This window comes from Mytilus californianus, unplaced genomic scaffold, assembly GCF_021869535.1.
Source record: "Mytilus californianus isolate M0D057914Y unplaced genomic scaffold, xbMytCali1.0.p SCAF_33, whole genome shotgun sequence".
Classification (NCBI taxonomy): Eukaryota; Metazoa; Mollusca; class Bivalvia; order Mytilida; family Mytilidae; genus Mytilus; species Mytilus californianus.
Genome location: NW_026262683.1, coordinates 199,425 through 224,457, shown reverse-complemented (window position 1 = coordinate 224,457; position 25,033 = coordinate 199,425). Strand labels below are relative to the sequence as shown.

Below are 25,033 nucleotides of genomic sequence, written 5' to 3'. Positions count from 1 at the left end.
CATACCCTCATTACGCAGTAGCAGTCAAAATTTCCCTCCCTTCGTTGCTTTCAACCTACCTAACAGAACCTATTGTATGAATTGAAAATTTTTTCTTGTCATAAATATGCAGGAAATAATTGGCACTTGCCATTTAGCAACCAACCATTAATAATGCCTGCTCTTACACATTTTAGGGATTATGTTTTTGGTAATCACCTTTAATGTTCAGAACATTTAAAAGAGTATCCGTAAAATATTTTTCCAAAAACTTTATTTCACCTACATACCTTCCTTACATTTTTTGTACAAGAATATAGAAAACAAGCATGTATTTTTTGGTTGCCTAAATTGTAGTCAACTAAGATAAACATAGAGTTATAACAATATTAGAATATCTTTAATAGTTTTGAGTAAAAAATATTGCATAGCGAAACTTGTTCTTACCAGAATATGTTATATATCTGTGGTCATGGATGTCTTGCATTCCATTCAAGATCTTCATGTCCCTTTTTAAATGGAGGAAATCATCTCTAGCATTTTTAATAGAACCATTCATAACTTTCGTAAAGTTTTCGATCTTTTCTTGGATTTGTGTGAAATTGTCCTGTAAACTAATGAAATCTTGCTTTATCTGTGTCATGCTGGCTTTACATTGTTGGAGTTCTTGTCTCATGTTGTCCATGTCTTCACTGTGTCTCATGTTGCCCATGTCTACACTGTTATCAGTATTGTCATCTTTTATTACATTAGTCTGTCGATGTGATATTAGTACTCCCCCAAATACAAATAAAAAGGCAAAAAATAAGCCAAATACCCTGAAACATAATATTAAAAAGAAAGTAAGTGATACCCTCTTCACACACATGGATTTTTCTTACGAGTCATCACAGATCGCACAAATTCACGGATCCTTACGATTTGACATTTTTACGACCAATTTAAGCGTTGTTATGAGTAGTTAAGAGCTATTTAAATTAAGGATTATTACGGATAATTGCGAATTATAACGATGTATTTACAGCAAAATTACACAATTTGTTACGAGTTGTCAATGATAACTATGATTGGGTCTCACTAATTAGCGACAAGAAGCGTCAAGAAGGGACAAGAAGAAACAAATTAGTGACAAGAAGAATAATTTAGCGACAAGAAGTATCATTTAGTGACTAGAAAACAAATTAAGATTAAACAAAATCAAAATATTGATTATTTTAAATGAAAAAATATTGAAACATACATTAAATCGTTTTTTCATTAATATACGAACTGAGAATAAACTTTGTTAAAGAAAAGATTTTTTTATCATTACCAAGGATATTTGTAAGATAATATATTTACAGTTTACAGCATAGTGTATAGATGAATGAATCAATATGTATTTAGAGTAGGCATGGTTTGATATATCAAAGATTCAAACCAAATTATAAGATAATATAATCTTGATTTTCAGTCTCAAAAAGTCAATATATATATATAGATAAATACATGACACAAACTTTTCTGTCTAAACAAGATAAAAAGTTCAAATATTTACATTATTAATCATAGTTAAAAATCAAAAGGTATACATGCGTGTTTGGATTAAAAAAAAGGGGGGGGGGGGTCATTTTTTTTAATTTTAAATTGCCATTTTTCTCTTTTTTTATGGACCCTTAGTATAATCAGATGATTTAGTTTCAGTAAACCCTATTGTTTTAATAGTAAATGAACTTTCTTGTCGCTATTTTTTTCTTCTTTCTTCTTGTCGCTAATATTTTTGTTCTTGTCGCTTCATGACGCTTCTTGTCGCTAAAATTCTTCTTGTCGCTAATTAGTGAGACCGCTATGATCAACTTACGAGCATTTTACAAGCTTTTTACCGATTGTTACGAGTATATTACGGAATGCTACTATAAATCGAAACTTTTACGTGTCAGTTTCGACCTGTTTCGTGTTGTTTCAAATTATTATAAGAAAGTCACGAATAATTACGAGTCCTTACAATTTTGCAGCTTTTATATATTTCCCCAAATCCTAAACAATATGTAAGAATACCTAAACTATACGTATATATTCGTAAAGTACTCGTAACTACACGTTAAGTGTTCATAATAACTCTGAACAATCCATAAAGTCGTCGTAACACGACCCAATTGAAATCGTAAACAACACGTAAGCACTCGTAATAACCCGTAAATAATCCATAAACAAATCCAAAACTAACTGTAACAAGTCGTTAAAAAAAATGTTTCGAGTCATTTATGGATTCTTGCACGCAGTTTATGGGTGTAACGTGTTGTTGCGATCAGTTAACAAGCGGTTTACAATACTTACGGATTGTTACGAGTTATTTACGGAATAATCAATCAGTAGAGACTCGTCAGAAAATTTTTAACATGTCAAAAACTTTGCCTCTTCTTTCACGGATCCTTAAGCGTGTTTGGGTTGTTTTGATGTTGGCTTGCCATCTCAATATTGTCATATACACTACATCACCTTTTATCATAAACTAACACAAAGATGTAAAAGAGAGGCGAAAAATACCAAAGGGACATTCAAACTCATAAGTTGAAAATAAACTGATAAAGCCATGGCTAAAAAAGAAAAAGACAAACAATAGTACACAAAACACAACACAGAAAACTAAAGACTGAGCAACACGAACCCCACCAATAACTGGGGGGTGATCTCAGGTGTTCCGGAAGGGTAAGTAGATCCTGCACCACATGTGGCACCATTCGTGTTGCTCATGTTAGTACAAACCCGGTTATAATTCTAATTCGGTAGGTCACATTCGAGGAAAAGGGGACAGGATTGCAGTTACGATATTTGGAACATATCCGCTATCATCTGTGAAACGGATATTCCATAACGGTCAACAACTCGTGATGGCGTCCGTAAAATTTACGAACTTCACCACTTGGAACTCTTATTTTCATAGCTTCCTTGTGAGCAGCAACCCTCTATCAAGGAAATCTCGATAGGCAAAACAAGCCCTGGAATATCGTATCAACTGGGAGATATATACTCCGTATGCAGGAGCTGCTGGAATGTTGCTACATAGAAATGGAAAGTTCACAATTGGGAAGCTGAAATCATCTCTTTTGTCGTAAAGTTTTGTTTTCAACCGGCCCTCATTGTCAATTTCTAGATGCAAGTCAAGATAAGAGGCAGACTTAACTGTATCTGTTGTATCCTTTATCTCAAGTTCGATGGGATGATGGGATAGATGCTTTCAACATAGTCTACATGTATGTGTAAAAAATTGAAAACAACACGTTTAATAATTTCATGCGTCCGAAGCGCTTTTCTGGATTTACCGTCATCAGGAACGCTCAAAGCCAAACATTTGAAATCCGAGGATCATGTATAAGTACCGAAACAGTTGAAGAGCTATATGACAAAAATACCTTAAACAAATAGCCAAATGCATCTATAAGGTCAACTTTGCCTGAAGGAGTTGAAACCTTAGTTTCTTTATAATTTCAAAATTTATAAACGGGCAAATGTCTATGCATTTTGTAATGCTTTGTATATTTATATATGAATATGAAGGCATGTCCATATATCCCCTATTGAATTTTCATGTATTGGTATGTACTTATTACTTACATATTTACAATGAATGTACTTACAGGGTAATGCATCCGTCTTCCATTGCAAGGTTTCTTTTGTCTTTTCTTTTTCCCTCTTTAACAGATTTCTGTACAGCTTTCTTATCTGCTTAACCTTTTGAATTTCCGCTATTTTAATATAAATATACTTTTCTTAGTCCAAATAATTATCCTTGTAAGACGTCATAATTATTTCATCATTCACAGTCAAAGCCACAGTTTCTAACTATAAAGGTTAATTCACCACAGTGCACGAGCTTACCGGATGTTTATTGAGTCAAACGAAAGTAGATCTAATTTTATATGTCATTACAAAACAACAAAAATCCAGAGATATGTGGAAATTATTTGTTTTATTGTTTTGAAATATTGTAATACTATAGTCAGAAACATATAATTGTTCACATCTGTCAGTATTCTAACGTTAGACCACTACTGTAAGTTGTAACATGAAATGAAATAAAACTTTATAGTTCGGAAGAAATGAATGATAGTGTCGTCTAAAATTTCAATCCTGGTATCTATGATCAGTTTATCTAAAAAAAGAGGCATGTTATTTCATATAGTATGAACATAGCGGAAAGTGGGGTAACTCGCCATAAGGGGTATCTCGCCATAAGGTATCTCGCCACCTTTTACATCTGTCATTTAATAATATTTAAGTTGTCTCTCTTTGTATAAAGTTGATTACGTCTGAATGTTACAACATCCGTCATTTACGTCATCGCGTCTTTGTCGTCATCAAGCTCATTTGAGTCAAGATATTTGAAATAGAAACTTTCACAGGTAGATCTAATTAGTGCATTTTATTCTTTGGAAAAATTGTAAGACAGAAAAATGCTCCACATTTCAGCATATTTTGAAACCGCATACTTACTCCTTAGAATACACCTTATCGCTATTCCCGCTTGACCCGAGAATCTGTCCCGCTTGAACTTTTGACGCCATACAACAATCACTTTTCCATTGTGACGTCAGATATTTTCTATTATGACGTCAAAATTTTACGGGAATGTGATGTCCAGTAATGGCGGACAAATAGCGATAAGGTGTATGTTGAAACGGCGTAGTTCCGATTGTTTACTGAAAGTTTAATACTCCAAGTTTTGGAAAAATGTGTCAAAATACAAAAACAGTGTAAGCACATGTCTAAAATAAGATTTATGGCAAGCTATGAAAATAAAATCTTACAATTTTTAATCTAACTTCACGTGCACAGTCTCAGATATTCCCGCAAAAAGGGGGATCGGATGGCACCAATATCATATTTTTTCAACAAAATATATACTTAAACACATAAAAAATGGCATAAATATAATGATATGGTTTGTATTTATTTAAAAATGCAACATTCAGATTTCTAGTGCTGTGTGGTGAAATAATGTAGTAAACTTCATGCAACCGAAAAGCCAACCGTGGTCATGATTTGCTGAAAGCTCCTCCATTTTTGTGACTTGTGACGTCATGGTGTAATGGAAATCAATTATTTCAATGAGAACCAAATGTTTTGCCTACGTAAAAAAAGTAAAATAACTTCTATGTGATCAAATCAATGACAAGCGAAGTCTTCGACGTCTACATTATATGATTTTAAGCCCCTGGCAGGTGTGCCATTTCATATCGGTGAATACAGAAAACGTGCAAATACGAAAGGTGGCGAGTTACCCCATGTGGATCGGGTAAGTCGCCACAGCAATATTCGTGTGTGTAATCAACTAGTTGACATCAAAGTGAATGCCCACGGTTTCCCAAATGACTGATAAAAGTATATATTTCATTATTCTTTATTTCATAATAAGATATGTTAAAAGTATAACACATATTTTACATGCAGAATATGTCGGCAAGTACGTGTAGATCTACTATAAATACACTGTCTATTCAATTAAGTTTTTTGTTGATTTTTTATTGTTTTTTTTTTGCCCAAGCTTGTCTGTTTGTAGTGGGTTTTTTTTTACGGATAACTTGTAGGTAATTGTGGCAATTAAAAACATAAACACACAGGGGTGTTGCAACAAAGCCCCCTGCTTTTGACAATAATTTTACACAAAAAAAACAATAAAAAATCAACAAAAAACTAAATTGAACAGACAGTATATTTATAAATTATACACAGTTGTACCGATATTTACATTGTTTTCAAAACTAGTGACTAATTCAGGTAACTGGAAATTCCTCAGTTATTCTTCAATATAATTAATTTATATAACCATCTTTTTATACGACCGCCGGTCGTATATTGGTATGACGTTGGCGTCGTCGTCGTCGTCGTCGTCGTCGTCCGAAGACACATTGGTTTTCGCACAATAACTTTAGTTTAAGTGAATGGATCTCTATGAAATTTTACCATAAGGTTCAATATCACAAAAGGAAGGTTGGGATTGATTTTGGGGTTATGGTACCAACAGTTAAGGAATAAGGGGCCAAAAAGGGGCCCAAAATAAGCATTTTTGTAACTTCCAGACAATAACTTGTGTGTTAGTGTATGGATCTCTCTGACATTGTACCACAAGGTTCCATATTACAAAGGGAATGCTGGGATTGATTTTGGAGGTAATTGCCTAAAAATTTTAGGAATTAGGGGCCAAAAAAGGGGCAAAAAACAACCATTTTTCTAGTTTCATGACAATAACTTGTGTGTAAGTGTATGGATCTTTCTGAAATTGTACCACCAGGTTCCATATCACAAAGGGAAAGCTGGAATTACGTTTGGGGGTAATTGCCCAAAACGTTTAGGAATAAGGGGCCAAAAAGGGGCCAAAAATAAGCATTTTTCTAGTTTCCAGACAATAACTTGTGTTCAAGTGTATGGATCTCTCTGAAATTGTACTGCAAGGTACCATACCCCAAAGGAAAGGCTGGGATTGATTTTGGGGGTAATTGCCTCAAAATTTTAGGAATTAGGGGCAAAAAACAAGCATTGTTTTCTAGTTTCAGGACAATAACTTGTGTGTAAGTGTATGGATCTTTATGAAATTGTACTACAAGGTTCCATATCACAAACGGAAAGCTGGGTTTGAGTTTTGGGGGTAATTGCCCTAAACGTTTAGGAATTTGGGGCCAAAAAGGGGCCAAAAAAGAAGCATTTTTCTAGTTTCCAGACAATAACTTGTGTTCAAGTGTATGGATCTCTCCGAAATTGTACTGCAAGGTACCATACCACAAAGGAAGGCTGGGATTGAGTTTGGGGGTGATGAATCATAAGGGGGTTCAAAAAAATGGGGGGGGATTTTTTTTTCATTTTTTTTCATTTTTTTTTCCTTAAAAATTTTCCATTTTAAGTTGGTTATTTTTTATTTATATATAAAAGCAAATAATAATGATATGGTTTGATTTCATCAAGAATTGAAATATTGGGGTTCTTTGATATGCTGAATCTAACCGTGTATTTAGATTCTTAATTTTTGGTCCCGTTTTCAAATAAGTCTACATTAAGGTCCAAAGGGTCCAAAATTAAACTTATTTTGATTTTAATCAAAAATGTATTCTTGGGGTTCTTTGATATGCTGAATCTAATCATGTATTTAGATTTTTTATTATGGTCCCAGTTCTCAAGTTGGTCCAAATCGGGGTCCAAAATTACACTTTGTTTGATTTCAACAAAAATTGAATATATGGGGTTCTTTGATATGCTGAATCTAACCGTGTATTTAGATTTTTGGATTTTGGGCCTCATTTTTAAATTTATCCACATTGAGGTCCGAAGGGTCCAAAATTAAACTTTGTTTTATTTCATTAAAAATTGAATTATGGGGGTTCTTTGATATGCTGAGAGTTTTGGTCCCAACAGGAATGTGGGGCCAAAAAAAGGGCCCAAATAAGCATTTTTCTAGTTTTCAGACAATAACTTGTGGAATGGTGTATGGATCTCTCTGAAATTATAACACAAGTTTCCATGCCACAAAGGGATGGTATGAATTGGCTTTGGGGGGTTATGGCTCAAACCGTTAAGGAATAAGGGGCAAAAAAGGGGGAAAAACAAGGGTTTCCAGGTTAATGGACAATTAATTAAGTACAAAACATAATTTAAAAGCAGTGTAAGGTTGGTAATTGAAACTCATTTGAGTATCTCACCTACACTGCTTTTAAATTATGTATATTGGAAATTTGTCGAAAACTTTATTGTTAATAAATTCCATTGGAAATTTGCCAATAATTTTAGTATACTAAACTCCATTGGAAAGTAAGAATTGGTTTTGGGGGGTTATGGCTCAAACCTTCAAGGAATAAGGGGCTAAAAGGGGGAAAAACAAGGGTTTCCAGGTTAATAGACAATTACTTAAGTACAAAACATAATTTAAAATTAAAAGCAGTGTAAGGTTGGTAATTCAAACTCATTTGAATATCTCACCTACACTGCTTTTAAATTATGTATATTGGAAATTTGCCAACAACTTTATTGTTAATAAATTCCATTGGAAATTTGCATATAACTTTAGTATAATAAACTTCATTGGAAATTTGCCAATATAAAATGTTGCTGATGAAGGTTTTTTTGTTTATTTTTAGCCATGACTATGATGTCATTTTCTATTTTAATAACCTTATGATGTATTTAAATTTTTTAATACTTTTGTGATGTGTTTATATGGTTGCAAATTTATTGGGGTTGTAATTCAAACTCATTTGAATATCTCAGCTACACTGGTTTTAAATTATGTATATTGGAAATTTGCCAATAACTTTAGTATTAATAAATTCCATTGGAAATTTGCCAATAATTTTAGTATAATAAACTCCATTGGAAACTAAGAATTGGCTTTGGGGGGGTTATGGCTCAAACCTTTAAGGAATAAGGTGCAAAAAAGGGGGAAAACAAGGGTTTCATGGTTAATAGACAATTACTTAAGTACAAAACATAATTTAAAAGCAGTAAAAGGTTGGTAATTCAAACTCATTTGAATATCTCATCTACACTGGTTTTAAATTATGTATATTGGAAATTTGCCAATAACTTTAGTATTAATAAATTCCATTGGAAATTTGCCAATAACTTTAGTATAATAAACTCCATTGGAAATTTGCCAATATAAAATGAGGCTGATGAAGGTTTTTTGTTTATTTTTAGCCATGACTATGATGTCATTTTCTATTTTAATACCTTTATGATGTATTTAAATGGGCTTTTATGGTTACAAAGGAATTTTATTTTTAGATATTACTGTAAAATGTTGCTGATTAAGGTTTTTTTGCTTATTTTTAGCCATGACTATGATGTCATTTTCTATTTTAATACCTTTATGATGTATTTAAATGGGCTGTCATGGTTGCAAAGGAATTGAGTTTGATAGTTAATGCTCCAAGAGAGATTCAAAAAGTTTGAAAGGGGGGTTTTCCAATATTTCTTAAACAGTTAATATTTTTTTTTTTAAACATTTTTCGAATTTCAAATATTGAAAAATTTCAAGAAGTAATCCTTAATTGCACAGTATGGCGCATTAGATAATTTGTAAAATCTTTGACCACGTTTATTTCTTTGATATGCCGAATCTAACCGTGTATTTAGATTTTTAATTTTGGGTCCAGTTTTTAAATTGGTCTACATTAAGGTCCAAAGGGTCCAAAATTAAACTTAGTTTGATGTTAACAAAAATTGAATTCTTGGGGTTCTTTGATATGCTGAATCTAAACATGTGTTTAGATTTTTGATTATGGGCCCAGTTTTCAAGTTGGTCCAAATTGGGGTCCAAAATTAAACTTTGTTTGATTTCAACAAAAATTGAATATATGGGGTTCTTTGATATGCTGAATCTAACTAACCATGTATTTTGATTTTTTGGGCCCGTTATCAAATTGGTCCACATTGATGTCAAAAGGGTCCAAAATTAAACTTTGTTTGAATTCATCAAAAATTGAATTCTTTGGATTCTTTGATATGCTGAATCTAACCATGTATTTAGATTTTGGATATTGTACCATAATAGGTAAATTAAAAAAATTTAAGTTCTTAGACCACATTCATTCTGTGTCAAAAACCTATGCTGTGTCAAATATTTAACCACAATCCAAATTCAGAGCTGTATCAAGCTTGAATGATGTGTCCATACTTGCCCCAACTGTTCAGGGTTCGACCTCTGCGGTCGTATCAAGCTGCGCCCAGCGGAGCATTTTATTTGCAGGCTGATTTGCACATGAAAACAGACATTATTGCATCAATTTACTACCTGGCTGACAAACTTCGGAATATTAAAGACATAACTTGTAAGTTATAAAAAATGAAGAATTAAAATATTTCTCATAATGTTGCCATGTTATCCACTGCTTGAGAACCTGTAAATTCTTGAACTTGACGCATGTGTCGTCATCTCAAAGTTATATTTTACTGATTTTACCCTCTTTGAATAAATTATTTATTACTATTATTATTATTATTATATTCAACAAGTTATATACATGTGAGCCAATGCTCCGTGTTGAAGGCCATACCTTGACCTATAATGGTTTACTTTTATAAATTGTAACTTGGATGGAGAGTTGTCTCATTGGCACTCATACCACATCTTCCTATATCTATGTATGTTGAAAAGTATTACCTTTGTATTCACGTTTGTCGTTACGAAATTTAGTTAATTTAGATAATTTAGAATCTCGCCAATGCTCGTTTCCAAATTTTCCAAATTAAATAACTCGATTTAATAATAAAAAAAAAAAACTGTTATCATCTCTTTATCATGGTGAAAACTATAAATGTACATACATTTAAACAGATTATATTATAGATTATCAGAAGGCCTATTGATCCTTTTAAAAATAAATGAGCCTTAAGAATAAAAGAACAGTAATACCTTTTACACGTAAATTATGTTAAAATATACAATAGATATTAAATAACTCTTTACTAGTAAATAAATTGTAGGTTTTTATTGATCTATTATTTTTTTTTCAGAAAATACATATGGCAAGAAAAAAAGAAAGGCTTGACATCAAAACAGGGACAATGGAGCATGGCAGCCATGGAAAATGCAATTTTGGCAGTGAGAGGAGGAAAGGCAAAAAAGAAGGCATCGGTTTTATATAATGTTCCAAGGTCGACGCTTTGAGGGAGACTAAATATGGAAGACATCACAGCACCTCCAACAAAACCACCAATCTTGAACAGAAACCAAGAAAATATTTTAGTCGGCTATATCTTGAAAATGGAAGAACGGGGTTTAGGGCTGACAGTTATTGACATTAGGAAACTAGCATACCAGATGGCAAACAAACTTGGGATACATGGCTTCAGTGAAGAGAAGAAGTCCGCTGGATATGATTGGTGGATAAGCTTCTCTGAAAAACATCCAATTTTGTCGGTTAGGAAGCCAGAAGGATTGAGCGAGATCATCTATGCTAAACCCATCCGTTGTTGCTAATTATTTTGAAAAGCTAGGATCGATTATGGAATCTTTAGGTGTTAAAGACAAACCACAACAACTATTTAATGCAGATGAATCGGGAATAAGCACCGTACACAACCCAGAAAAGATTGTCGGGAATAGAGGGAAAAGAGGGGTATATGCAAAAAACAAGCGGAGAAAGGGGTGAAAATGTAACAGTACTCTGTTGTGTCAATGCTGAGGCACGGGTTTTACCGCCTATGATAAACTTTAAAGGGCAGCGGGTAAGTGAAGCTCTGAAAGGAAACGCACCACCTGGCTCAGAATTTGGATGTAGCAAATCCTCATTTATAGACAGTGATCTATTTGACAAGTGGTTCACCAAAATCTTCTTGAAAAAAATTGCCACCAGCCAGACCTGTTCTTTTGATACTAGATGGTCATGCATCACACCTGAATTTTGATACCAGATTGAAATGTTTTGTCTCCCCCCACATACTACACACTGGCTACAGCCTTTAGACAGATCTATATTTTCGAACCAATGAAGACAAGTTACAACAAACAATGTCAGAAATGTATGAGATACAATCCAAGTAGACAAGTATCAAGGTATGACTTTTGTGGACTATTTAATACCGCATTTCAGTCTTCAATGAATATGGTTAACATTTTTAGCGGTTTTTGTTCTACTGGAATTTATCCCTTTAATCAAAGAGTCATACCAACAGAAGCGTATGGACCGTCTTTAACATCTGTACTAGATACCAAGTCACCACAAACGGAGGACATACCAAAATCTGAAAAGGCACCTCTTGTTAAAAAGCAAAGATCTATGACAAAGATAACGAAAAAGATAATAGCTTATATTGTGCATTTTGTGACGGTTACTATTTTGACGACAACAGTGATGATGAGGACTGGGTCAAATGTACAAAATGCCAAGACTGGTATCACGAATCCTGAACTGGAAAATTTAAAAGTAATTTGAGACAATTCAAGTGTAGAAAGCACTAAACCAAAATGTACCAAACGAGAGTAGCAATAGTTTTTCATAATAAAATACCATGGCTTTATTTGATTGAGTGAATTTTAACAATACAAATTTCAATGACATATTGAGAAGAATTTCATTTACAATATACCTATAAATATCCTTCAATTATTTTAAAAAGAAGATGTGGTATGATTGCCTATGAGACAACTCTCCACAAGAGACCAAATGATCTACAAATTAGCAACTATAGGTCAACGTACGGCCTTCAACAATTAGCAAACCCCATACCGCATTGTCAGCTATAAAAGGCCCCGAAATGACAAATAAAACAATTCAAACGAGAAAACTAACGGCCTAATTTATGTACAAAATAATGAACGAAAAAAACATATGTAACACAGCAACAAACGACAACTACTGAAATAAAGGCTCCTGACTTGGGACAGGCACATACAGAATGTGGCGGGTTTAGAGAAGTTCGAAGGACAACCCTCCACCTATTCAATTGACTTTTTTGAACAGTGAACTTTGGATATCTGTGATATTTTTTGTTTTAATATTCTTTGAAATAACTGTCACTCAAGACCAACAGGCTAACGAAACAATTCGAAATATGGTGGCGAGTTACCCCAAATCCATGGGGTAACTCGCCACATAAGATGTGAAAGTCATTCAAGTTCCGGCCCTTATCAATGAATATAAACATACAATTGCTATTAGTATTTGTAGAACACTGAATACACTTAAGTATCACATGAAAACGTTTCACGAAAGTTGCGAGGGGAAGATGCAGTAGCTTGAATAGTTCTTATGGTGGCGAGTTACCCCATGTTCCCCTATACCGGGCACATTATTGAGCCTCCTCATGGGGTTTTTGATTATGTGATTACTTGGTCGTTTTTTTAGTGATTATTTCATGATTATTTGATTATTTGATAATCTAAGACTGTATTTTTGATTATTTGATTATCTTGTTTAAAAAAAAAAATTAATGATTATGTGATTATATTGGCAAAAAAATTGTTATTGTGTGATTACTTGGACACCCCATGAGGGGCCTCAATATTGTTAAGGTTATTGCTAGCAACTTCACTGCAACGGACTTATTTTTATGGGACTGGCTACGGTTACCCGCAAAAATTAACAATAAGAAATAATTATTGTTACTTCCGAGACTGATTGGCAGAGGCAGATTTAGAGGGGGCAGGGGGCCCAGGCCCCCTTTCCTGGGAAAAATTTGGTTGATTATATAGAGAATCACTGAAGCATTACCGGAGCGGGCCCCCTCTTACGCAGTCAGTGGGCCCCCACTTATGAAAATTTCTGGATCCGCCACTGAATTGCCGAAATGTATTTCCGGAGAGGGACCCAATTTCATACGGAAATTGACGTTAACAATAAAATTAATCAAAATTAATTAAAATAATAACACGCAATTTTTTTTATTTAACATTTGCAAAATGTTTGTTACTTAATGTGTTTGACTGTCCCTCTTGTATCTTTCGTCCCTCTTTTATACTGTCTTCGTGTCATTGCCCCCGTACACTTCGGTTGACATATATTTCAAAAAAAATTATATGAATAGAACCTTATTTTATGAACATGACAATGATAATTTTAATCATTTCTACATAAAAAGAAGAAGTATTTTAGCTATTTATTTTGGTGGCACTTCCTGCACACCCAGTATTGTTTACATATTTATATAAATACTAGAACACACCCGCAATATCGCGGGTCCGTGGCTGAATTAAAGTTCATACGCCTTCTTTTAGCCTGAATATTTTAGTACAAAATGTATTCGTATTGTCATCTGGTAAAGTCATGCTAATTATAAGGTGCACAGTTTTCTCTGCTTTCTGTTTGAACCCGTCCTTGTTTTCTTACAACAACCGAAAACTACATTAGCCTGGGACCCTGGCTCACTGCTCGACAGCTAGTAGATCGACGAAGTATTAGATTGGGTCAGGATGCCAGGCTAAAACTACATGTGACATACACTATTGGTATCGGTATCGGATTCGACCGGGAACTTGTTAATTATCGCTAATATTGATTATGTGGAAAACAAAAGTGCCTGGAATGGTGTAATTTTTAATCAACACTATTGTCCACTCCTATATTAGTTATATATAAAGTTGAATTCTTTGATTCGTCTTTTTCAGGTCATGGCGGCTAACAAATTGAACCTCGTTATTTTAGTAGTATAGATACATGTATATACAAAGATTTGTTTCGCATGGGCGGGTTTGCGTCCGTGATATAACTTTCTTAAACACTTTTATAAAATGTTCTGGCAAATAAAAGATTAATTTATTTGTAGACATCTTCTCTCTTAGGGATTTTAAAAGAAAGAGGGTTCCTCAACTATAGTCTTTTTACAGTATGTTTTGTAAAGCTAGCAAATTTTAGAACTGTGCTTTAAATCTTTCTTTGTTTACCCGAGACATGCGTAAATGGACTATATGTTTCATCGTTAAGCTGCACATGAATATAGAAGAATGATGCATGTAGCATTTATACTTTTGAAGATATAAATACTTTATTGCAAAAGGTAAAACTCTGACTGGTTGAAATGCAAACATTATATGTACACAAGAAACATACAATACACGAAAAAAATTCTAAACAAGTCATTAGCAAGTTAATATTAATAATATATAAGTATATAGATAATTGACAAATGGACCTTATTTTCTCCACTCCATGGATTGCTTTATATAGCCCACAACATTAGAAAAAAATCTTTATTGGGATCTAAAGTTTAGAGTTCGAGCCAAGCTGGTTAAACTTAGGATTATTTGTTTTAATTGCATTCATAAGGGGATTTCTAATATTACTGCTGATTTGACAATGAAGGAAAAAGTGTTCCTCGTCATCTTTAATTTAACAAACATTACACATTCACTATATATTCTCTTGGAATTTTCTTATATCGACCTATTTCAATTTCCAAGTTATGGACACTTATATGCAATTTTGTTAAAAGCTGACGTTTGAATGGTGTTACACTAGTAATTTTTTAGGGCCCTTTATAGCTTGCTGTTCGGTGTGAGCCAAGGCTCCGTATTGAAGACCGTACTTTGACCTATAATGGTTTACTTTTATACATTTTGACTTTGATGGAGAGTTGTCTCATTGGCACTCATACCACATCTTCTTATATCTATTAATTTTTTTTTAGGTTGTGCAAGTATTGTAGTCCGGCAGATCGGTGACAAAATTGTGGGTTTGATGATAAAGGAACCAAACTTGGCACGGTAGTAGTTCTTGGCGTTTCAAATAATATAATCTATGGACCCACCTTGAAATTTCAAAATGGCAGCCTTTTCCAGGATGGCGGCTTTTTTTCAAGATGGCCACAAAAAGATATCAAAATCGATAAAATGCCCTTATAGAAGGTTACAAAGTGTTTTGTTTTGACGTACTTTTAGTAAAGCTAAGTGATCTCTATAACACCAAGTGTATGCCACATTTATTTGCTACGGCTAAACATAAACAGATTTTTGAGGAAAGTATAGAAAATCGTAACTACGGTACCATTCTTGCAGAACAGTATTAGACACTGGCGTTATTCTAATATTTAAGCAGACTTTACTTTAATGTAAGCTTCTCGAGTCGAATTTTTCTTTTCTCTGTGATCAACTGGAAGACATAGTAATGATCTAAAAATTGCAATACGATCAGGCTTGCCAAGCCATTAACAGAGCAGGTGCTTGCTTCTTCTGTTTAGTGATTATTTTGGTTTTGCAATTAAACAAGCAACTTTTGGTTTTGCAATTAAACAAGCAACTTTTGGTTTTGCAATTAAACAAGCAACCGCAACAATCTGTTTGTACAACAGCGATACTTGAAAAACTGCATATGCAGGTAGTTCAAGAAGACACAATGTAGGCAGAAGTCTTTTCAACAGTCATTAAAAACATTAGTTGATAATCTTTTGGTCAAATATTCAGCTGCAGTCGAGTTATTCCATGAAGCAAATATGACATTATCCATTTCAAGGTTATTTCTGTTTTATTTTTGTTAGCTATTATTCGTATTTCTCTGTCCTATATGTTCTCCCATTTATTTGTTTTGTAGTCCTGTCATGTAATGTTGTCATTTTAATGTTGTATTTAACATTGCCATAAAAGCGGGAGGTTTGGCTAGCCACAAAACCAGGTTCAACCCACCATTTTTTTCTTAAAATGTCCTGTACCAAGTCAGGAAAATGGCCATTGTTATATTATAGTTCGTTTCTGTGTGTGTTACATTTTAATATTGTGTTTCTGTTGTGTCGTAGTTCTCCTCTAATATTTAATGTGTTTCCCTCAGTTTTAGTTTGTAACCCGGATTTGTGTTTTCTCAATCGATTAATGAATTTCGAACAGCGGTATACTACTGTTGCCTTTATTTATTTCTCTATAATTCTTTAAAATTACATTCAACTGAATTAAAACCTTCTCATAATTATATAGGCCTTCTACTCGATGCTAGGACCAGGAAAGGAGGAGGTACTAAATGTCAAAATGTACAGTTTACGTTTGTTGTTAATCTATGATCCAATTATCCATTTATCTACAGTACTCGAAGATTTCATTTATGAATAAAATGCTCCGCAGGGCGCAGCTTGATACGACCGCAGAGGTCGAACCCTGAACAGTTGGGGCAAGTATGGACACAACATTCAAGCTTGATACAGCTCTGAATTTGGATTGTGATTAAATATTTGACACAGCATAGGTTTCTGACACAGAATGAATGTGGTCTAAGAACTTAAAAATTTTAAATTGGACATTCACCTATTATGGTCCAATATCCAAAATCTAAATACATGGTTAGATTCAGCATATCAAAGAACCCCAAGAATTCAATTTTTGATGAAATCAAACAAAGTTTAATTTTGGACCTTTTTGACCTCAATGTGGACAAAGTTGATGACGGGGCCCAAAAATCTAAATACATGGTTAGATTCAGCATATCAAAGAACCCCATATATTCAATTTTTGTTGAAATCAAACAAAGTTTAATTTTGGACCCCAATTTGGACCAACTTGAAAACTGGGCCCATAATCAAAAATCTAAATACATGTTTAGATTCAGCATATCAAAGAACACTAAAAATTCAATTTTTGTTAAAATCAAACTAAGTTTAATTTTGGACCCTTTGGACCTTAATGTAGACCAATTTGAAAACGGAACTAAAAATTAAGAATCTAAATACACGGTTAGATTCGGCATATCAAAGAACCCCAATAATTCAATTTTTGATTGAATAGATTAATAAACTTTAATAGACTTATATAAAGTGAATTTCTAATGTGTGTGCTACAATGTGTGATTTGTTTTAGTGCTGTTAACTTGTATAGTTTGTTTCATATTATAATGCTTGCTTGAATCTACTGTTGAATTTGTGTTATAAAAGAAATAAAATAATTTACTTACATTTGTTAACATTTCTTTCATGTTCATTTTAATTAAAAACACAGAATTCATACACATACAAAAACATCCTATTACCTATCCAAAAAAACACTTGTCAATTAAAAGTATTAAATTAATACAGTATAATCCTTTGTTTGCACAAGTTTCCCCCTATTCCCACATGAAATTTTAACTTTTCTTACCAGATTTATAAAAAGTGGGAATAGTGAAAGGAATAACCTGAGGCTAAGATTATTGTTAATTGTTAGAACAACATATTTACAAATTGTATGTAAATAAATTGGTATTGTTTTTAATTTTTATATTTTTTATGTAAACATGTGTAAAAAAAATTAATGAATTAAATACAAATAAAGATTATTATACATGCTATAATGATTAATGAAATGTCTTGAGGAATGTTATATTTTTTTCATCATGATAAATATTTAAAAAGTAAAGAAAAATGGAAGTAACAAGTGCATACTAAGTGAAGGAAAAAAATATTTCCAAGTTGCATCTCGGAAAAGCCAAATTTAAAAAAAATGTCCATGCTATTATTTAAATGTAATTCAAATTAATTGAAAAGTAATTCATAATTACATGGCAAAAAGGCAATGTAATTCATTACTTTCAATTACATGTAATTGAAAATGTACTCAATTACACATTACATTGCATTACTTTCAAAATTGTAATTACAGCTAATTACAATTACATTTTTAATTACCCGAAGTCCGGTTTTGTCTAGAAATGGCCATAATAATTGACAAGATTAAACCCACGTTTGAAATGAAGTAAGGTTTTCCATGCCTATACGATGAATAAACAAGAAATTCACTGGTAGATAACACAGACATTAAAAGATAAAGAGCAAATTACTCAACATTGAAAACAAAATCAACACAAGTCCCTTTTCAACAAAACTAGGGGTCAACGCAGGTTTAGGAAGGGTGTGTAGTTTATGGCCAACCGGTAGCACTCGGGATGTTACTCATTTCAAGTAAAAATTCGGTGATTAGTCGTATTTATTTATCATCTTGATGTTAACACAATCGGGGATAAAGGAAGGACCGTGGAAAGGAGAAGTGGAACATATCCATTATCATTTGTGACTCGAATGTTTCCATTTATAGTATCTTTGATTAAATAGTCTTGTAAGCAGCATCCATGTATCATGGAAATGCAATCCATAGAATATTGTATGAACTGCAAAGTGCAATTCGATAGAATGAATAAATATCAGCAAAGCCTTGTCTCAGTTTTGTTCATTTTCACTTTTTGGCGGCGATTTTGAAATTTTCCGCCATTTTGAAAAAAAAATGAAAAGTCAAATATAACGTCAAGACTTACTAGAAACGTTGGATTACATTGTGTATGTTTTTAAAAGATTTGGTTTGAATATTATTTACTTTAATTTATACATGGATGTGAAATTTGACTGAGTGGCAGACATCTTAAATATGGCCGCCATATTGAATTTTTCAGAGTGGGTCCATAGCTTAAATTGATTAACAAATACATATTTACAATTGTGCAAAGTTTCATGCTTTTATCATCAAACCCACAATACTTCTAACTGAAAAAATGCACGAATCAGCTGGACTATAAAATTTATTAGTCTTTGATATCCGTTTGATGTTATATAGAAGGTTGGTCTGTTGAGTGTGCTATTATGCTTGGTCGGCTGAGTGAGTTATTCCTTTTGAATACATATTCTCAACAGAAGAACGACTCTGTGAGAGCTGGCTCTGAAACTTTAAATTTTGCGGGAAACTAGATGTGAACAATGCCTATGATGGTATTTGGCATTTTAAAATTAACGCATTTTGATCATTACATGTATATCATCTGACAAATATTATAGAGAAGTTTTCATTAAATATTCTTCAAAGTTTGAAGCATAAACTATGTATACATTATACTTCAAACTTTGAAGAATATTTAATGAAAACTTCTCTATGATAATATAATCAAATAAAGTAATAAACGTCGGTGCTAAACTTTTGCATCTTTGAAGTGACCGTTGAATTACCCTTATTTAAAATGATAGATAGACAAAGTCATCTGTGCACGATAAGTTCAACAGGATTATTCTATATAGTTATATGGTACCGATCAAAAGTTTTTATAAAAGAAAGAAGTCAAAGGTTTCCCATCCACATTTGCAAAGTTGAATAAAATACAGTTGATAACTGGTATTAATTACTAAAAAGAAAAATGTCCAACTATATTAAACAGTATTTGACTATAAACATAGATAAACAAGGTATTAACTGGACATAATGCACTAGTTAATAAACAAGTGAGAACAATCACCTTCATATAATGCTCAGAATATGGCATTCATAAAACTTGTTCAATGTCATTAGAGAACTCTAAATCTTAAATACTGAAAGCCACCTCTGATAAGTACACTGTACTATGCAAGATAATGATATAACTGCATGGACTAAAAATACACACAACCTGTAATTAACTGCCTTTACAGCGCTTTCGCGCTTTGATTGTGTCAGATGCACATTCTTTAAATACATCGATGTCCTTATAATTGTGACTCGCCATGGCATGTCCAGGCTTATGGAGGTAGAACGTCATTGTTAGAAAAACGCCGTTATATATAAATGTTATGTAAAATTTCGTATGGGGACATACACGTTTATTTCTATCCTGAAGTTATGTTTTGGATGCTTTTTACCATTGCATATGAAATTTATATAATTTAAAGCTTTTAGCAAAAGAAAGCGAGCTAATCATAAACTTTAAAAAAAAATTGGGGCCCTTTTTCAGTTTACTATACGGTATGAATTTTGCTCAATGTTGAAGGCCGTACGTTGACCTATGGTTGTTAACTTCTACGTCATTTGGTCTCTGGTGGAGAGTTTTTTTTTCATTGGCAATCATATCACAACTTCTTATTTTTATAAAGTCATACCCACTTAATACATCCCCCCCTTTTCCCGATCATATATATTTTCAACGCGTTTGTCTACATAAATTTGTCATGAACTGAAAAAAAAATGTAGGTTCCATAAGAATACAGGCTTCTTAAATAGATTTAAAGAAATAAAATGCATTTATCTATACTAGGGACAGTCGGTTGGTATAAAACAATTGACGTGAATATATGCAATGTACAGTTACTCCATAGATCGATAAGCAAACAGAAAAGACCAGACATAATATTTATCATAAACGTCCAAAGATGTCGTAAAATAGGTTTTGCAACGCAGAATTAAAATATATTAGTAATTAACTTCTAGCTGCAATTCAAGGATTTTGAAAAGGGTGGGGTACCATGACAACGTTAGAATAGGAGCGGCATTTGAAAAACGTTTATGCAGTTACCATATATATATGTAGCTGTGGCCCAGAACCCCAAAAACTAAGAGAAAAGAAAAGAAACAAATATAGATATAAAAATCAGCCTCTGACTACATAAGTTGAAGCCCGATAAAACTATATATAAATTGAAAGTAATCAATCATTTACAAATTTATAACTGTTTTCAGATGGTTCCTTCAATTTCCTCGAGATTCATTTGAATGAGTATTTGTGTAGAAGAGATTGACAATTTACATTGGCTTCTCTTTTTACTGGTACTGAACTATGCATCCTATATAAGCTCTGAAGAAGTTTTACGTTATCGTTTGAAGTGAAAAATATTTGAATCTACATATAAAATTGATAAAAAAAAATCAAAATTATCTGCTCTATAGATTTTCATAAATGGAGTCTAAAACATATCCATAATAAATGCACCGTATCAAATGCATATATGAGAACAACTACTAATAAACTGTTACGCTGTGCATGCTATGTGGTTTAGAGACATGCATCATAAATCTAAGTTAAAAGACAATTTGAAAAAATAATTCTAAAATATTTCTTTGACAAATTTTATACTTACTTCATTACAAGAAGTTTAAATTACATTTTCTAACAGAGAACTAAGAACTGTTTGTATTGTAGTAAATTTAATTCATTTGAAATTTGTATTCAAATACGCTGTTGGAAATTACTGAGCGCCAATAAAATACAATAATCTAGTATTTTATAAATTTGTGCCTTCGATAATGAAAAGTCGTCATCGAATAGTCTCATTATATGCCGATATTCAAAAAGACTCGTTTCATTGTTAATACAACAAATAGGTCATAATAACAGGACAGAGTGTTTTGTTTCATTGTGTTCTAGATAAATAAACAAAAAGCCAATTTCAGACAAGGTACCATCATAATCTTGGAAATATCGTTGTTAGTCACATGATATAGTTAACGGCGTTTTTCTCACAATGACGTTCAACCTCAAAAAGCCTGGAAATGTCATGGCGGGTCACATATTATGAGCTTGCACGAGCGTAAATAATCAAAAATCAACTGTAAATGACATAGGATTGAGCAGAGAGTATCACTGCTTAGAAATGTGAAGTTGACAATGGGGAAAGCTGTAATCATCACGTTTGTCATATCTTAAAGTACTATGATGTTTGAGATGTAACCACTCATTGAAATGTTGATTTTTGAGGGTTATGATATGTATGAGATACAACCACTCATTGAAATGTTTATTTTTGAGGGTTATGATATGTATGAGATACAACCACTCATTGAAATGTGGATTTTTGAGGGTTATGATATGTATGAGATACAACCACTCATTGAAATGTGGATTTTTGAGGGTTATGATATGTATGAGATACAGCCACTCATTGAAATGTGGATCTTTGAGGGGTATGATATGTATGAGATACAACCACTCATTGAAATGTGGATCTTTGAGGGTTATGATATGTATGAGATACAACCACTCATTGAAATGTTGATTTTTTAGGGTTATGATATGTATGAGATACAACCACGCATTGAAATGTTGATTTTTGAGGGTTATGATATGTATGAGATACAACCACTCATTGAAATGTTGATTTTTTTAGGGTTATGATATGTATGAGATACAACCTCTCATTGAAATGTTGATTTTTGAGGGTTATGATGTGTATGAAATACAACCACTCATTGAAATGTTGATTTTTGAGGGTTATGATATGTATGAGATACAACCACTCATTGAAATGTTGATTTTTGAGGGTTATGATGTATGAGATACAACCACTCATTCAAATGTGGATTTTTGAGGGTTATGATATGTATGAGATACATCCACTCATTGAAATGTGGATCTTTGAGGGTTATGATATGTATGAGATACAACCACTCATTGAAATGTGGATTTTTGAGGGTTATGATGTATGAGATACAACCACTCATTGAAATGTTGATTTTTTTAGGGTTATGATATGTATGAGATACAAGCACTCATTGAAATGTGGATCTTTGAGGGTTATGATATGTATGAGATACAACCACTCATTGAAATGTGGATTTTTGAGGGTTATGATGTGTATGAGATACAACCACTCATTGAAATGTGGATTTTTGAGGGTTATGATGTGTATGAGATACAACCACTCATTGAAATGTTGATTTTTGAGGGTTATGATGTGTATGAGATACAACCACTCATTGAAATGTTGATTTTTGAGGGTTATGATGCGTATGAGATACAACCTCTCATTGAAATGTTGATTTCTTGAGGGTTATGATGCGTATGAGATATAACCTCTCATTGAAATGTTGATTTTTGAGCGTTATGATATGTATGAGATACAACCACTCATTGAAATGTTGATTTTTGAGGGTTATGATATGTATGAGATACAACCACTCATTGAAATGTTGATTTTTGAGGGTTATGATATGTATGAGATACAACCACTCATTGAAATGTTGATTTTTGAGGGTTATGATATGTATGAGATACAACCACTCATTGAAATGTTGATTTTTGAGGGTTATGATATGTATGAGATACAACCACTCATTGAAATGTTGATTTTTGAGGGTTATGATATGTATGAGATACAACCACTCATTGAAATGTGGATCTTTGAGGGTTATGATGTGTATGAGATACAACCACTCATGAAATGTGGATTTTTGAGGTGTATGAGATACAACCACTCATTGAAATGTGGATTTTTGAGGGTTATGATGTGTATGAGATACAACCTCTCATTGAAATGTTGATTTTTGAGGGTTATGATGTTTGAGATACAACCACTCATTGAAATGTTGATTTTTGAGGGTTATGATATGTATGAGATACAACCACTCATTGAAATGTGGATCTTTGAGGGTTATGATGTATGAGATACAACCACTCATTGAAATGTGGATTTTTGAGGGTTATGATGTGTATGAGATACAACCACTCACTGAAATGTGGATTTTTGAGGGTTATGATGTGTATGAGATACAGCCACTCATTGAAATGTTGATTTTTGAGGGTTATGATATGTATGAGATACAACCACTCATTGAAATGTTGATTTTTGAGGGTTATGATATGTATAAGATACAACCACTCATTGAAATGTGGATTTTTGAGGGTTATGATATGTATGAGATACAACCACTCATTGAAATGTGGATTTTTGAGGGTTATGATATGTATGAGATACAACCACTCATTGAAATGTTGACTTTTGAGGGTTATGATATGTATGAGATACAACCACTCATTGAAATGTTGATTTTTGAGGGTTATGATATGTATGAGATACAACCACTCATTGAAATGTGGATCTTTGAGGGTTATGATATGTATGAGATACAAAAACTCATTGAAATGTGGATTTTTGAGGTGTATGAGATACAACCACTCATTGAAATGTTGATTGAAATGTTGATTTTTGAGGGTTATGATATGTATGAGATACAACCATTCATTGAAATGTGGATTTTTGAGGGTTATGATATGTATGAGATACAACCACTCATTGAAATGTGGATTTTTGAGGGTTATGATATGTATGAGATACAACCACTCATTGAAATGTGGATTTTTGAGGGTTATGATATGTATGAGATACAACCACTCATTGAAATGTGGATCTTTGAGGGTTATGATATGTATGAGATACAGCCACTCATTGAAATGTTGATTTTTGAGGGTTATGATATGTATGAGATACAACCACGCATTGAAATGTTGATTTTTGAGGGTTATGATATGTATGAGATACAACCACGCATTGAAATGTTGATTTTTGAGGGTTATGATATGTATGAGATACAACCACTCATTGAAATGTGGATTTTTGAGGGTTATGATATGTATGAGATACAACCACTCATTGAAATGTGGATTTTTGAGGGTTATGATATGTATGAGATACAACCACTCATTGAAATGTGGATTTTTGAGGTGTATGAGATACAACCACTCATTGAAATGTTGATTTTTGAGGGTTATGATATGTATGAGATACAACCTCTCATTGAAATGTTGATTTTTGAGGGTTATGATGTGTATGAGATACAACCACTCATTGAAATGTTGATTTTTGAGGGTTATGATATGTATGAGATACAGCCACTCATTGAAATGTGGATCTTTGAGGGTTATGATATGTATGAGATACAACCACTCATTGAAATGTGGATCTTTGAGGGTTATGATATGTATGAGATACAACCACTCATTGAAATGTTGATTTTTGAGGGTTATGATATGTATGAGATACAACCACGCATTGAAATGTTGATTTTTGAGGGTTATGATATGTATGAGATACAACCACTCATTGAAATGTTGATTTTTGAGGGTTATGATATGTATTAGATACAACCACGCATTGAAATGTTGATTTTTGAGGGTTATGATATGTATGAGAT

General features: G+C 32.9%; 1 protein-coding gene and 1 long non-coding RNA gene across 2 annotated transcripts in view; both read right to left on the bottom strand.

The window, feature by feature from the left end:
- LOC127736564 (uncharacterized) overlaps positions 1 to 25,033 on the bottom strand; it is a 100,694-nt gene that overhangs the window by 13,425 nt on the left and 62,236 nt on the right. The window lies entirely within an intron of this gene.
- LOC127736569 (uncharacterized) overlaps positions 313 to 25,033 on the bottom strand; it is a 39,210-nt gene continuing 14,489 nt past the window's right edge. Inside the window, exons 2-3 of the long non-coding RNA XR_007999042.1 lie at positions 3,597 to 3,704; positions 313 to 797 (exon numbers count right to left, since the gene is read on the bottom strand). This is a non-coding gene — a long non-coding RNA (uncharacterized LOC127736569). The remainder of the gene's footprint in view (positions 798 to 3,596; positions 3,705 to 25,033) is intronic.